The 16,697-nt window shown below is 35.8% G+C and overlaps 1 pseudogene; it reads left to right on the top strand.

Annotated features, from left to right (window-relative positions):
* Positions 1–8,222: 8,222 nt before the first annotated feature.
* On the top strand, positions 8,223–16,322 carry LOC122147305 (annotated as a pseudogene).
* Positions 16,323–16,697: the final 375 nt, after the last annotated feature.

Below are 16,697 nucleotides of genomic sequence, written 5' to 3'. Positions count from 1 at the left end.
GTGAGGTTAGCTGTAGTCGGAAACCGTGATTACATTGTGAAAACTTTGAATCTGCATGCAATAATATTCAAAATGAATATTTCCTTACGCGTGAATAGCAAATATTAGTGAGGTTAGAATGCAACGTGTGGAAATAGTGTTTGCTTTTGACTGAACGATCTTTCTGTATAGTAGCTTTCGGTGCTGGCGAAATTTGGGGATGTAACACTAACCACGGCACCTGCCCACTCTGGCCATTGGCTGATGGACCGCCTTTTTTTTCCACATTTTTACTTTTCTGAAAGCCTGTTCCTGCTCCAGGCGGACATTGATCAGCGCAAACGGAGCGTCTACACCTCGTTCAGGAATGGAAGCTATCAGGCAGCAACAAAGCGCCGCGTACAAACAGAATCTCAATATGTAAATGACAATGCGACTGATCCCATCATAAATCAGCCAGACGTTAAATGCATTGCAATATCCATCTCTCCGATGCACGGACAGGCGCGCTCGCTCGTACAGAAAAAGTGCTTTTGTGTGAGAGAGTGACAGAACAACATATACAAAATGAGATTGAGAGGAAAGTGCGATGACATATTCATGCTTAAAATAACGTTTCAGCTCAATGCGCGAGGCCCTGTGGATGACACAAAATCCAGATTACCAAACTACATCTACAAAATCTACAAAATACCATGATTGTTGCTGGTAGATCATTTTATTAAAATGCGAAAATCAAGTTAATAGTAGGGTTTCACTATTTAAGACTAATAAAAATGAATATTGGTCCATGGGTCAGAAGAAGGAAAAAAGCAAGACAGCTGAATTTATTTTGGTCATGTGCTTGCCTTCCACGGATAGTGGCTCAAGGAAATTGACTGACTTGCCCCTTGGGCACATTTTAACATATGGAAATGACCGAGGTTCTTATGCGATAAATCAACGCCAAACGCCCTGTTCATGCTTCACTCCTCTCATTTTCCCACTAGCCCTGGCAATTCATCAGCAGATCTGTTTTCCTGCAACTCTTGTCCGGCGCTGATGTCATATTGAAAGAGGGGCTTTATTGGCATTTATGATTTACCAGCGAGATTATCACTCTCGTGCACTTTGTGAATGAGAGAGAGTGCCAGTGTGTTCGTATATATTTGCCTAACTTTAACTGGAAAGCGTTTTCATGAAAAAATCGACATTATGTGGCTTTTGTTGTCATCTTTATTAATAAAAATAGGTTCCCCTTATGCATTCCAACGTAATAGATTTCAAGACTATTCCAATACATCACATTACATTTCGTTTTAGTGTTCAAACAGCACCTGTCACTCGTTATTAAGCATTTGATAAACAAGTGTCTGGTAGCCTAAATACTAGTACCTGTTCTAACACCAGTTTGTGTTCATTAGTGCTAAACAAACAAATATGCAAAACAAAGAAAACAATTTGTTAGTTGGATAATGTTTTCTAAATTACTTTCTCGGTTCAATTTTTATTTATTTATTTATTTTATTTTATTTATAGGCCTATGTTATGGCTACTTTTGTTCAATCAATTGCAACGTTCTTATTGCACATTATTATTGCACGTTTTTAATATTTTTAATTTATAAAGTGTACATTTCCTTCTATATTCTCTTTAACCCTCTTATTAAAGCCATTACAGTACATGAGGCATATTTTAGTGATGTAATCCAAATACAGTGAAAATGAAAAAGTACACAAAAAATATTGGCCAAATATTTATTTGCCTCTTTATCTGAGTGTTTTGTTTGCCAGATGTAGCGATTAGTATGTTAAGATCTCCATACTCTGTGGTTCGCACAGTTAGTTTGTAGATGCCATATAGTTAGACTTTGGACTAATTTACAGACAGATAAAGAGTGAAGGCCATACACTGGCCCTCCTGGATGGATTTAAATCGGCCTTTGTCTTGTTGCTAGTTCTAAATTAAATGGCATGCATGTATCTCTCAGATATGGTTGTAATCATGATATTAGATCTTTAAATCGCGGTTGAGTAATTAACGATGTAAAATGTCACTATAAAAGTGAGCATTATTATCGAAATTATTTTATCTAAGTGCATTCGCTTCCAAAACATGTTTAATTTGTACAAAAGACCCTAAAAATAAAGGACAGAAACCTCCATAAAAGACATCAAAACAAACTACTTCACCACTTCCACCATCGCAAAAAAAAAGAATATGTTATTTGACACAAGAGCTCAGACTGACCGTAAAATGAATTAGGCCTTTTCGTGTCGCCTGTGAAAGACTTTGACCACCTTAAGTCTACATGTCCCACTAAATACAAGTTTTACCTCAAAGGACGGAGAGGAGCAAAATGGGAATGTTCTTAAAATCCCTGGTAAGTCAAGCCTTGGCTTCTTTAAGGAATTTTAAGCTTCAGCAGTTCAGACACATTCGCGGACTGAAATTAATATTAATGGCTAGATTTCACAATGTGGCATTATCACATTGAGCGATGGGTGGGCATGCCATCTGGGCTTTGGCAGGTATTAGATATAATCAAAGGGATTACGTCTCTGTGGGAGAAATTATAAACGTGAGTAGGCCTACTGGTTCTTCTACAAAAAGCAACGGAGTGAGTGTGTTAAAGAGAAGAAAAAAAGGAGAGACGGAGAAAATCAGATTACATGTGAGACTACATGTGGACTCATGCTGTAAGACATAAAGACTACAATTAGGCTATTGTGAGAAGAGAAAGAAAAAAATAAGTAAAATACACACACTCGATATTATTGCGTGTTGTTAGGCTATATCAAGGTGACTCGCTTCACAAGTTCATGCCAGCCGGTGTACTTGTAGTAGTTATTAATATTACATTAATAGGATGATGAATGGACAGCACACTAGGGACGCCAGTCGTTTGTCTGTTGAGTTAAAAGGTTTTTTTTTTTTATGCTCATAGATTGTGCATAGTAGCTGTAGCCTATAAGTTATCACTGAAAAGAGATTGCTTAAGCTATAACATAACGTAAAACCATACATATATACGTAAAGCATATTATAAACAAGCTTCAAACAGACATATGCGTTAAACCCTACAACAAACAAATGAACAACACAATTTACATCACCATTCTGTAGATAATCAATCCAGTCCAATCCAACTGGAGTATCCAATCCAATATCTATTTATCCAGTGTCATTGATAACCCAGTTGCGCTTAATCCAAATTTAGCATGAAAGGCAATATGGAAGCAATTTAATGTATTTAGCCTACAATAACCCCTGACACATAAAAACTCTTAACACTTTTAAAATAAGCTAAGATACAAGTTAAAATAGGCCCTATGCAAAATAATTACATTAATGCGTTAAAATAAACGGGATAAACATGCTACAATTAATAAAACATGTTAATTATATACACGGGATTAAAGGATAAACACGGAGTCTTTAAAGAGGTTTCTGATGATGGACAAGGAATCGCGGAGTTTGGGAGATTCAGGGAGCAAAAAGCAATGTGCCGTGCTCCAGGCTCCCTCTAGTGTTCAGAATTATGATGACAAGGAATTCCGCTAGACTTCACAAAAAGAAACGAGAGAAGTGAATTAACCAACTTGATTTTACGACATTATAGAGCGTTAGATTAAACAACTGAGAAAAAAAATAATTAAATAAAACACGACTTTTTACAAAGATATATGTTTGGGATTTAAAACTTAAAGGCTCATATTCCTCGTATACTTTTTTCTTCATCCTACTTTTTTACAGCTAAGTTACGTGTAAACATTTTTGCTATTCATTTGCTTGGTTGATCAATTCTATTTATTATTTTACAATTTGTAAAAAGACTACAAAACGCACTGCAGTGTGACGATTTATTGCAGAGAAGAAGACTTTATAGAGTTTATACGTTTATATAGCCTAATTTATATTTATTTGTTCTTAATAATGATGAGGAGGAAGATGATAGTCGTCAATATTAAGTCAACATGAAAATTAATGTAGTGCAATGTTAAATACCTTTAAATGACAAAATTATAAAGATTATTTAATGTTTGCCTGTTTTGGACGATTTTCACGAATTGATGTGTATTGCAATTATAAAAAGGGTCAAAGTTTAAAGAAATCTATATCTTTTACATATCTGTAGTATGCATTTTTCATTCAAAAATGTTTAAATCTATGGCCGGTTAAATTGTTATTTTGATGCCTCCAACGACAGCCTTAAAATGAAGAATCTCGACGTAGCTACTGAACATCAATATGTCAATCACTAGTGTTTTGTTATAGATAAAACTAATTTTTTTAGAAATCACAAAACAGAGATGTAGTGTATATGCAATCTCTTAGTCAGAAATATTTGGACCGAATTTCTTAGCATACCCCTTATCCAGCAATAATTTGGCAAGCTGATTGAATTGATATAATTTCAATCAGACTGAGGAATTCTGGTGATTATAATTGCTTCAGAACCATGGACAGCGACTCTTGCAAATGGTTTCCACAGCCACACAAACTCTGGCATTGTATAAGCTTGTCTGTAAGCACGGGAGACACACGCTCAGGAAACACGTTGGTTTTCCGGCTCACGATACTGCAGAAAAATTTTTATTTAATTGCCTTTTTACTATAGCGTGATGACCAACAATAACAATACCCTTTAATCTGACAACGCACCGATTCCGATTACTAAATGCTTTCAAACTCTAGAGGCTATGCTGCGCCAGAACATTGGTTAAAGGTTTTAGGTTTATGTACCTAAAAATAAACATTCAATCGTCATTTTCTCACCCACATGTGTTCCAAACCTTTTTTCGGTGAAACATAGAGGGCATTTTGAGATATGTCTGCGTTGTTTTTTGTTCATACAATGAAAGTCAATGGGTACCGAAATGGTTTGGTTACCAAAATTATTCAGAATATATTATTTTGTGTTCAAGGAAAGAAAGAAATTCATACGGATTTAGAATGACATGAGAGTGAGTAATGGGGCTGAATAAATAATTTTGGGGTTAACTATACCTTTAAGAGTAGGAACACCTCCAGTTGTTTACCTGTTGCAAATAAAGAAAAGAAAAGAAAAGAAAAGAAAAGAAAAGAAAAGAAAAGAAAAGAAAAGAAAAAGGGGGAAAAAAAAAAAAAAAAAATAAAAACAAAAGAAAAGAAAAAAAGAAGAAAAAAAACAGAAAAGAAAAAAAAAAAAAAAAAAAAAAAAAAAAAAAAAAAAAAGAAAGAAAAGAAAAAGATTCTGGTGAGTCCAGTTATAATATTATATGTGTTGTGTTGTCTTGTCTTGTTGAAATAGGCTACAGCATTAAAGACGGTGAGTCCTGATATAATATTGTATTTTATTGTATTTATCCCTTTTTCGGAATTATATTCATTTCATACTTCACAAAGTTCTTTCTATTAATGTGCAATTTACTCAGTGTCATTGTTCAAATGGGCCTTTTATTTTCTGCTTCGAGCACTTCCTTTGTAAATTCTGTTCCGCCAATCTAAAATAAAGTGAACAACATTACTGAAATTTGAAAATGGTGCTAAAATATTAAAGACATAAATAAAATGTCGTTGTCCGGGTCGTTTTTTGGTCTTAAATTGGTGAAGGTATCTAATAACATAGACTACATATTTATAAAAAATAACTAAATAAACGCCTCACAGTAAAAATCTACCCAATCGACTGCACTTACTGCAGGATTGGAGTAGAAAATAAGAATGTTCAAAAGTTTACCAAAGTGTAACAAAAGTGTTAGAGAAAAGTGTGACGAAACCGTGAAATATCACCCAAAATTAGAGAATGTAAATGGCACAACAGAAAGCTTAATTAACGATGTGAAGCTGCGGCTTTGCTACACATTTATACAAGATCCAGTAGTATAGGCTAAACATATAATTTGGAATTGATGTTTATAATAAGTGGTCACTGAATGAACAAAATAAATTTTAGCTTAACATCTCACAAGTCGCCTTGAAGATTTTATAGATTGTTAGTCTAGTTATTGGAACAGAGAAATTGTGAATTTGTGACATTATCCTGTATAAAACTTTGTAATATTACAATATATATGTGTATATATATATATATATATATATATATACTATATATATATAAATATATATATATATATATATATATATATATATATATATAGTAGTCTACTATATATTATTTATTACATAATATTATATGATATATATTATTATATATTTCACTAAATTATTCTTTGGAAGATCTTGACGTTCTGTTCAAAAAATGGTACAAAAACACAGTATAATAATAATAATAATAATAATAATGTAGTCCGGTATATTATAGTGCCAACGCTACAAATCATAATAATTAGAACAGTATAGTCAACAGTATTGGGCATACTAAAAGAACTCTCACTCCACATTTGCTGTACAGTTGCGTGTGCTGCTCACTGGAGCACATGGAACCACTAGATGGCGCTGTGGATAAGCGATTACGCACAGTAAGCATATTCTTTGGAAGAATCTTGCCAAAAGCCTGGCTCGTGTCTAATCGATTCAATCACAACATATGCCAAAACTCATCAAATGGAGCAGATACAGCCTATTATAACCCTTAATGAACGTGAATGTGTGTGTGTGTGTGTGTGTGTGTGTGTGTGTGTGTGTGTGTGTGTGTGTGTGTGTGTGTGTGTGTGTGTGTGTGTAGTAGCTATATAAAATAATTCAAATGATATTAAGACAAATAAATTAGATTAAAAAAGAAAGTAAAATAATAAACAATATAAATAAGATTACAAAGTAAATAAATAAATAATACTAAGTTAAATAATGTATAAATTATATATATATATATATATATATATATATATATATATCTATATATATATATATATATATATATAAAACAAATTATATTAGATAACAAATTAGATAAAAAATAAACTAATATACTATAATGAATGAGTAGGAAAAACGTAGTATAAATTTGATCTTTATAGAAGAAAATATAAAGATTTCTTTTAAAATTCAGGAAAATTTGAGGGGTCCCTCACACAGGCATGATTATATTTGGGGTCTGTGGCAAGATTGAAAAGCCCTGCCCAATACCATTAATGTAGCAGTGAGCTTGTTGTCACCCGGGACAATTGTCAGTTTGTCACTCTATCTTCAAGTCAAATTTCCAATCACACCTATTTGTGTTTTCCCCAGCCATCGTTTATATATATATATATATATATATATATATATAAATATTTTATATATATAATATATATATATATATATATATATATATATATATATATATATATATACACACACACACACACACACACACATTTCCAAACTACTTAAAATCACTCCAAAGTCAACGACAAATGAAGCAGCCATACACAGAGTACAGTAAACTCCACAGATATGACACAGACAAGTATCCTGTTCAGTGTAAGAGACTGATAGACAAGCAGGCATATAAGAAAAAAAATAGAAGTATTTCTGCTAAAAGGGAGCAATACCAGCTACTAAATATAAGGGTATATGCCCTTTTTGAACAGTTAAATGTTCCCCACTTAAGCAATAAAAAAAAATGTGCAATATCCTTATATTTATTTGTTACTCCTCCATCCTAGTACATCCCTGCATCTCACTCTATTCTATTCCATTATCATCTATAGCACCACTGTTCATACAATTTATTTATTGGTCGATTTTTTTTATTTTTTTCTCTCTGTGTTGTTGGCAATAAAGCTCTTTCTGATTCTGATCTTCTGATTTTGCCGCACATAATACAATTTTTGTTATCCTTGTTGAATAAAATATTTCATTCAAAATCAAATGTCCATTGTTATTTAATAAATAACACTTCCACCCATCAATAGTGTTCCAAACAGAGTATCGATATTCCCACATATTTTGAAAAGGGACAAAACTCATGGGATGTACTTACGCAGCACTGGTCACGTGATCCGGCAGTAGCAGCTTCTGCTAGCTAGCATGTTGTCACAATATGATCTTTGTGAGTTTACTTTTTGACCAGGCCAGTGCCGGTGGAACTGAATACATTTTTTTATTATATTTTTTTGTTAACAAAACTTTAAAATACGTGTCCATACAAGATAACTTTCAAAAATAAACCCACTCCGAGAAATATCCACTAGAATAAACAAATCAATTTTCTACTCTGGATTACTACTTTTCACCAAAGAGTGCAAATGTAATATTTAACATAAAAAATGACTGTGTCTGACAGATCGCAAGCTGCATTGCTCGCACTAGTCCAATAAAACCGTGATTGGTATTTGAAAACATTCGTCCGAGGGTATCAGGGCGCAAAGCATGTCGGGAGATGTCTGTCCGGTGGGCGCCATATTGGAGCAACAACTATTGTTATAAATTGAGACGGGGCTGCTGCTGGCTAAGTTTACATGTTTTCTACGTGTTTGTTCTGAAAACATTTGGATATTTCTACGCAAGGTCATGAAAGAGATGTCAACGTAAGTGTTCCGTGCTTCACAGTGATATTAGTAGGTTAAACGAGTCGTTGAGGAAAAATGCAGTGCTAGGCTAGTTTAGCCAGTTTACTGAGATAACGGTCAGAGAATGCAGGCTGTAGCGGATAAGCGGCCTGAATGTGTTTTTTATTCAAAAAACACTTGCATACATAACAGTAATTAAATACACATGTGTTGTAGTTAACTGCATTTAAACCAAGTATGTTGGTGGTGTTGGCCAAGTAGTCGTGTCTTTGTTTACACAAACATTGGGCAATACTGGCGGATGTAAACGCGGTCCTTGTAGTTCTTGTTTACGTTTCACTAAACAAACCGCATTTGAATACAGAAGTACAGTGTGGTCCGACATTGTTTATATTGAGATATGTGTATATATGTGTGTGTATACTCACACACGCGCAATCCGTCATACATACACTTTTCTTTTACCTTTCATATATTTAGTTCTGTCATAAGTTCTGATTAGAGAATGTTTCATAAACAAAGTGCTCATGTTTTATTGTTGTTCTTGTAGTTCTGAGCTCCGTACTATTTGATTTTTTGTTTTAATATTTAGTATGTCAACAGTGCAGCATGGGCCTGTTATTAATGTCATCATCACATCTTCATTTGCAGGACTGGTAACAGTACGCTTGGCGGGCAGCAGCCTCGGAAACATTATGGCATCACTTCTTCAATCAGCCTGGCCTTTCCCAGAGAGATAGACCATATCTACACTCAGAAGCTTACTGAGGCTATGAAACCATTTGGAGTGTTTGAGGGTGAAGATGAACTCAATCACAGGTGAGGGCTTTCATTTATGTGACTTTGCTGATTGAGTCACTGCTTTCCAGTGGTAAGAGAGGCAGGTCTGTGCCAAAAGCCAAATATTTGTTGCTCTCTGTTGCTATCCTTTCTGTTGCTAACTGTGCGTTATCTTTGATGAAAGTACTAACATAAACCTTTGAAGTAATCTCTATATCCTTACCGGATAATATCTTTCAGACATGTGTAGTGGTGTTTTTTTTTTTTTTTTTTTTGGTTTTTTGTTTTTTTTGGTAGACATTGACTTATTGTTTGGACATATGACAACATTTAACCCAATCTTATCCTGCTCATCTTTCCCAAAAATAGAGTGCTGTAAAGCAAAGCACACTACAAGAATTAAATGACAAGTTTGAAGCTTTTCACCAGCTTTGTATTGCCACACAGTAGAATGTGTAATAGGGCTGCACGATGTGGCTTACACATTTTTATTATCCCTGCCCATGGACAGTCAGAATAACAAAGAAATCTTGGATGGCAATGATCCCAATGCATTATTGGTGTTGAAGTTTCCCAACCTTTTTAGGGAAAGGGAATATCACAGCCTTTTTTCTCTGTTTTCTCAAGTCATGTAGCACCCATTTAAAAAAATACTGCATAGACAGCCTAGTTTTGTTAAAATTCCATCCTCCAGCATTCCAACTGATGCACAAATGTGCCGTGGACAGCAGTCTTTAGTCTTGTAGCGTACACTTGGAGAGGTGTTGGACATTAATAATCATTATAACCGTAGTTAAAACAACATACCATAATGTGGTTTCATAGTAGAGCTAAAGAGAATACCCGATCAAAATTATTAGCTCCAATGGGATTGCTTGGTGTCCTAATGGACATCCGATTTCAAGGGAAGACCTGATTTCTCACAACAGTGACACTCTCTTGCATAAAAGTACAAAACTATTTAAATATCTTGCCATACCCTGGTGTCTGAAGTGCATTTGTTTTGCAAGCAGTAAAACACTGAGACCATTAAGAAATTGTGTAAAACGGTCATGTTACAGCTTTTTGAAAGCATTTTTTTTTTCTTTTTTACACAGTTTGATTTGTTGCTGGTTTAAACTAAATATCCTTTGACTTGTATTACAATATTAGGTGTCTAATATGTCTCCCACAAACTAGTTTTTGCACAGTGTTTTGTGTGTTTGTTGGCATTAAAAGGGTGTTTGTGTGTTTTATAGGCTTGCAGTTCTTGGGAAGCTGAATTCATTTGTGAAGGAGTGGATTGCAGAAATCAGTGACTCAAAGGTAAATAATACTGCAGGTCTCTTGACCTGATCACTTAATTACGTGATGAGATGCTTTTCTGAATCCTCCCTTTTCTCTCACAGAATCTTCCACTGTCATCAGTAACAAATGTTGGTGGCAAAATCTTTACTTTTGGGTCATATAGGTTTGGGAGTGCACACAAAAGGTACATTTAATGAGCTTGATTGTACTGTAGAGCAACAGAATGACCTTTAAAGATCTGCAACTGTAAATTAAGATAGGCTTCACCATTATAAAGGGGTTATATGTACTGTATTGTGCATATAAAATTGTTTTTTTTTTCTCTAGGTGCTGATATAGATGCATTGTGTGTTGCCCCACGTCACATTGAAAGAACTGTTTTCATCCTTCTTTGAAAAACTAAAACCGCAAACGGCATGATGAGATTAAGGATCTACGAGTGAGTACCTTTTTCTGTTCGTCATTTTATACCTCTGCCACTGCTTTGTTTAAAGAGGGATTTTTATTCCTTTTCAGGCTGTGGAGGATGCATTTGTACCAGTCATCAAGTTCAAGTTTGATGGAATTGAGGTAAAACAGTTGAAGAAGTGTTTATGATACGCAGCCTGGTTGATATATCTTTTTTTAAACTTTTTTTTTTCCTCCTCCACCCAGATCGATCTGCTGTTTGCCAGGCTCGCTCTACAGTCAATTCCTGATAACCTGGACCTGAGAGGAGACTCTCTCCTCAGAAACCTTGGACATCAGATGCATTCGCAGTCTAAATGGTAATACCCTCTAAGATTTTATTTAAATGCCACATTTACAGACTAATTTGTCTGTTTTTTGTTTTTATAGCTTTACTTGTTATTTTTGTGTTTTGCAGGTTGCCGTGTTACAGATGAGATCCTGTATTTGGTGCCTAATAAAGAGAACTTCAGATTAACATTGAGAGCGATTAAATTTGTGGGCCAAACGTACGTCTGATTAAAACTTGCATTTAGACGCTTTTTGTCTGAATTGAAATCAAGACTTCTGATCTCTTTTGTTCTGAATCTTGGCTTGACATGCTAAAATCAAGTTAAGACTGCAATTCAATGACGTGTTTTTTTTTTGGTGGTTTTTTTTTTTTTAAGGCCGTGGAATCTATTCCAACATGCTAGGTTTTCTTGGGGGGAGTTTCCTGGGCTATGCTCGTGGCCAGAACTTGTCAGCTCTATCCAAATGCTGTTGCCGCCACACACTTGTGCATAAGTTCTTTCTGGTCTTCTCTAAATGGTGAGGTCATAGCACATTGTGTTCATATGGTGGAACTGAAACTTCACGTATTGTTTTGTTGATAATGTCTAGTCCTTTCCTGCAGCCATGGAATATCCACAATCCCCCCCCCCACCCCCCTAACTGCATTTCTGGTCTAATTGTGCTTCATCAGGGAATGGCCAAACCCCTGTGCTTTTAAAACAACCTGAAGACAGCAATTTGAATCTGCCAGTCTGGGATCCAAGGGTTGGTATTCGTATGTTCATTGGAATGAAATGCAGTTTTCTAGTTTTTTCTGGACTTTTCACTATACAGTTTGTCATTTTAACTTTAGGTGAATCCATCAGACAGGGTATCATCTGATGCCAATCATCACTCCTGCATATCCACAACAGAACTCTACCTACAATGTGTCCACTTCCACACGCACCATCATGAGTGAAGAGTTCAAGAATGGTGTGTAATAGATTGTCTCTTATTGGCTATTTCTCTTGACCATTTGCTAATTTTTCTAAATTTCCTGTGTTTAGGGTCTCACTGTTACAGATGAAATTCTTCAGGGTAAAGCCGATTGGTCCAAGTTTGTTTGAACCTCCCAACTTTTTTCCAGAAGTACAAGTAAGTGGATATCCACAGTGTCATATCAAACATCAGTTCAATCAGTTAATGTTGGTTGTTTTGTTTGCAGGCATTACATTGTCCTCACTGCCAGTGCATCCACTGAGGAAAACCACCTGGAGTGGTGGTAAGAGCGCAAAAAAATCCTTTCTTGCTTTTTTTTGTTTGTGTGCAAAAAGTTTTTGGGAATTTTAACTTTTACTACTAATGATATTTGTGTCAGAGACTTAACCAAAAAAAAAAAAGTGTGGCTTGCTTCAGGCTAAAAATCTACCTCAGTTATGCTGTAAACTATAGGGAGTCCCATTACTTGCACATTACTATAATATTATAGGAACCCAAATTATTAAATTCAATTGTTATTTAATTTTTGATGTAGTAATCAACATTTAAATAAAGAAATAAATTGTATGCAAACATGTAAGTTCCACATAAGGCAGTTTTCATATTAATTTTTAAATCTATTTAAAAAATTCTAATTAATTGATGAAATATAGTCATTTACACAGTGGCTGTCAAAATGTTGTTGTTGATAGATTGATATAAATATATAGCACTCTCTAATCAGTTCTCTGGTAAAAAATAAATAAAATTGGGTTCTGGGTATGGAATCACAGAATCTTCATATAATGATGTTCTGGCCTCAACAGGATTGGACTGGTGGAATCAAAGATAAGAGTGTTGGTTGGAAATTTGGAGCGCAATGAGTACATCACCCTTGCCCATGTCAACCCACAGTCTTTTCCCGGGTCAAAAGAGAATCACAATGAGTAAGTAACAGATGGGTGGATGGCACGGCCAAAAATTTTATCACCATAATGGTATGATGTAGTGTTTTTTTTGTTTTATTAATGTATAGCAAAAGAAATGGATAAGATTAATGCAATTTTATCACATGACATGCCTCTGGTACAATACCAGATCTTTTTGAAGGTAATTTCTGTAAATAATGCAAGTAGTCTTGCACAGATTTATAGCTATTATGCCGCACAGACAAATGCCAACTAACAAGTTAACTTATAACAAATAACTGTCATGTTCACACTGCTCCAACAGACAACTGAAAAACTTCAACTAAGTATGACTTGGGTGGGAAAAAATGTATAACCCTGTAACCACAATGAAACTTTACTGTTATCAATGTTTTTGCGTGTCGTTCTTTGCCTGAAAAGACGGTGAATAAAACGAAAAAGGCTGTGGGTTAAGCCGGTGATTTCTGCTGTGGGGAAAACAGGGCACCTACTTGAATTTATGCAGAGAACTGCAGTGGGAAGATTTACAAAGGTTTCAAAATTTTGCTCGGGTGGTCCCCAATCAGTTTCGGTTTGCCATTTTTTCACTTTTTTTTTTTTTGGATAATTTGCTAAGCACGCCAAGAACCTATTCGCAGTCTTGCCTCATCGTCATGGCAACGGTTCATGGCCAGGTCAGTTTACGTCAGAGTTTGTTGTGTGTTGTATCACACTGCTCGGACATTTCACGGCCCAACAAACGTCATTTGAACATATTCACTCGGGTTAAAACAAAATTGTGTACCAGTACATTTCTACCATTGTACTGGATTTCTGTTGTATTGCCATCCTGCTATAATAAAACATGAGGCTAATGTTTTGTTTTGTCTAAAATTTTGATTTTAAGCAGTTGCAGTATGCTCAGGCTTTCAGCTTTGCTTCCTAAATTACCTTTAATCAACATTTTATAATACCCATACTTATTTTGGGGCCATGGAACAGTACAACTCGGCCAGTGTGAGTTTTCCAACAGCAGATGCTCATTTCAAATGGCCTGTATATACAGACTGCCCAATTGACCTTTAGATCTTAAAATTCTCTTATAAATTTGCATGATTTTTTCCCACAGGAATGAATTTGTTTCCATGTGGTTTATTGGAATCAGCTTCAAAAAACTGGACAATTCTGACTGTGTGAATATTGACTTGACCTATGACATCCAGTCCTTCACAGATACTGGTAAGCTGCTCCGCCTCTATTGTTTTCCACCATGCTCATGTCCTGTGGATGTCCTGTGGAAACTCAATGGTCTTTTAATGTCTAAAAGTGGTGTTTCATTGTAGTTTACAGGCAGGCGAGCAATATCAATATGCTAAAGGATGGCATGACTATTGAGGCCACACATGTGAAGAAGAAGAAACAGTTGCATCAATTACCTGCCTCCTGAACTTGTGCAGAGAAAAGAAGAAGGTAAAAAAAAAAAGTCTGTTTATGGAAAAAAAAAAATTAAAATTCTTAGTCTCTCTAAAAAAAAGCTAAACTATATCCTATCTGTATCCCATCTCTCTTTTGGGCAGAGTTTGGGAGAAATAAATACCGGAGCTCAAATGGTGGCGGGTCAAGCGCTGCTCTCTGGAAGGTATGCAGCTTGACAGCTCCAGGGACACAGACATCGGCACCCCCTTCAGCTCTCCTATACCAGTCAGCAAACCATGCCAGCCAGTCTCCACACCTGAAGACAGTAGTGTCCACTGAATCAGGACAAAATATTTGTTTAGCTAGTTCAGACCAAATGATTCTCAGGAAATTTCTGAAAGATTGCAAGATCTTATGCCCACCTCAAATGCTGACTCAAATACCTCTCCAGGGGACTGAAATGCCATTTTTCAGTTTATAGTATCACCGTTGACTGCCAGAACGCCTTTAGAAGTTCTAGGGGTTGGAACAGAAAACAAGACTTATTACTCTATTCTTAGATATTCCACTGCAGTGTGGAAATTATAAATGTCACAAACTGCATGTAGAGTGTCATGTTTTTATTTGTGGTCAAGCTAATTTATATGCCATCATTTTCAAACACCAAGAAATGTTTAAATATGAGTTTAGCTGTAATGTCAAAATGTCTGTTTACTTACAATTACTTACTTAAATCGCTGGCAGTGTCTTATAGCAATGTTTTAATTTTGTTTCTGTATGCACTTTCCTTCATTTCCTTTTTGTCAGTAGTATCACCCCACCCAAGCATCCAGTCCTTGTATTCATAGACAGCCAAACAGCATCAGAAGTTTCTCCTCCAAAACCAGAACAGGGAATGTCCATTCCCCGTCATCGGATCCAGTAAGTGCTTCATCATGGACTTGTTCCTTTTTTTCTATTGGGGGAAACACACTTTTTTTTTTTTTTTTTTTTTTTTTTTTTTGGCATTCATTCTGATTCCACTCATCTAATACTTGTTTTTTTTTTGTTTCTTGTTTTTTTTTTGTTTTTTTTCTCAGAGCCCAGCACCACTCCAGTTGCCAAGCCCCCAGCACCTCCCACTGGCAACACCATTCCTACAGTGGTTGGCCCGTAGTGTGATACCACGTATTACCTCTTCCTCCCCTATCCCCACTGAACTGCCCAACAGTGACAATGGAGCACCAAAGAGACCTCACTCTCCATCTCTGGAGGATCCCCCTAAGAGGCACAAAGATACAGAGGTGCTAAGCTCTTTATAAAAATCCACAAGTCAAGAAACTCCAGTACAATTGATCAACCTTTCTGTGGAATCACAAATATAAAACGATGTTTAATCCAGTCTAAAAAAACTTCCAAACATGGCCTTAATATGTGACTGAATCCTCTTTGCTTTAGGTGTTTTCTGATGACTCTGCATTTAAAGAGCCGCACCCTCCAAATAGTAATGGCTTGGACTGTGAAGAGAGGCCAGCAGTGGTGAGGTTTTGTTTTTTTTTGTTCCTCCGGTTTATTGCATTATTCTCAGGTGTGACCATAATTGGCACCTTTCACTCAAACTGTCATCAACAAGCAAATAAGACCATACCCAAGTTTTGTTTTTTGTTTTTTTGACACAGGAGGGTCTTTCTTCTGCACACCAACCTACTCAATCCCAACCATTGATACATCGAGATCACAGGTAATGGACCTTAGTAAATCATCATCATTTGAAGTCCACATCAAAAACTTGAAATGATTTTGTGCTGGCCTTTGTGTTTTCAGAGACTACCCCCGTAAAGAGCTTCGGCGATGCATCTTCTCCAATTCCACATAGCAACCTCCGCGTGATTAAAAAATTCAATCAGACTCACCCTTAACCGATAACAGTGAACTATCTACAGGTAACATGAAATGTTTACTGTTGCTGCCACTCTTGGGTTTGTCCCGTTAATCGCATTTTCCCCTTTTCCTTCAACATCTGTCTGCACAGGTTGTCCCTTAGAGAGTTGGAACCACACTTTGGTAACACGCAGTGCTGCTTTTAAACTGCTACTGATATTTGGTCACGGACTTCCGGCTTGTTACACCGTTGGTGTGTAAAGTATTGTATGTTTTTTTTTTTGTATGGCCTTACTGTGTCAGAATGCTTGCTTTAAAACATATATTTGAGCTTTTGACACAAATTGTACAGTAGATGTAGTTGGTATAT

Source organism: Cyprinus carpio, chromosome A13 (assembly GCF_018340385.1).
Source record: "Cyprinus carpio isolate SPL01 chromosome A13, ASM1834038v1, whole genome shotgun sequence".
Taxonomy (NCBI): Eukaryota; Metazoa; Chordata; class Actinopteri; order Cypriniformes; family Cyprinidae; genus Cyprinus; species Cyprinus carpio.
This window is presented reverse-complemented; position numbering and strand designations above follow the sequence as displayed.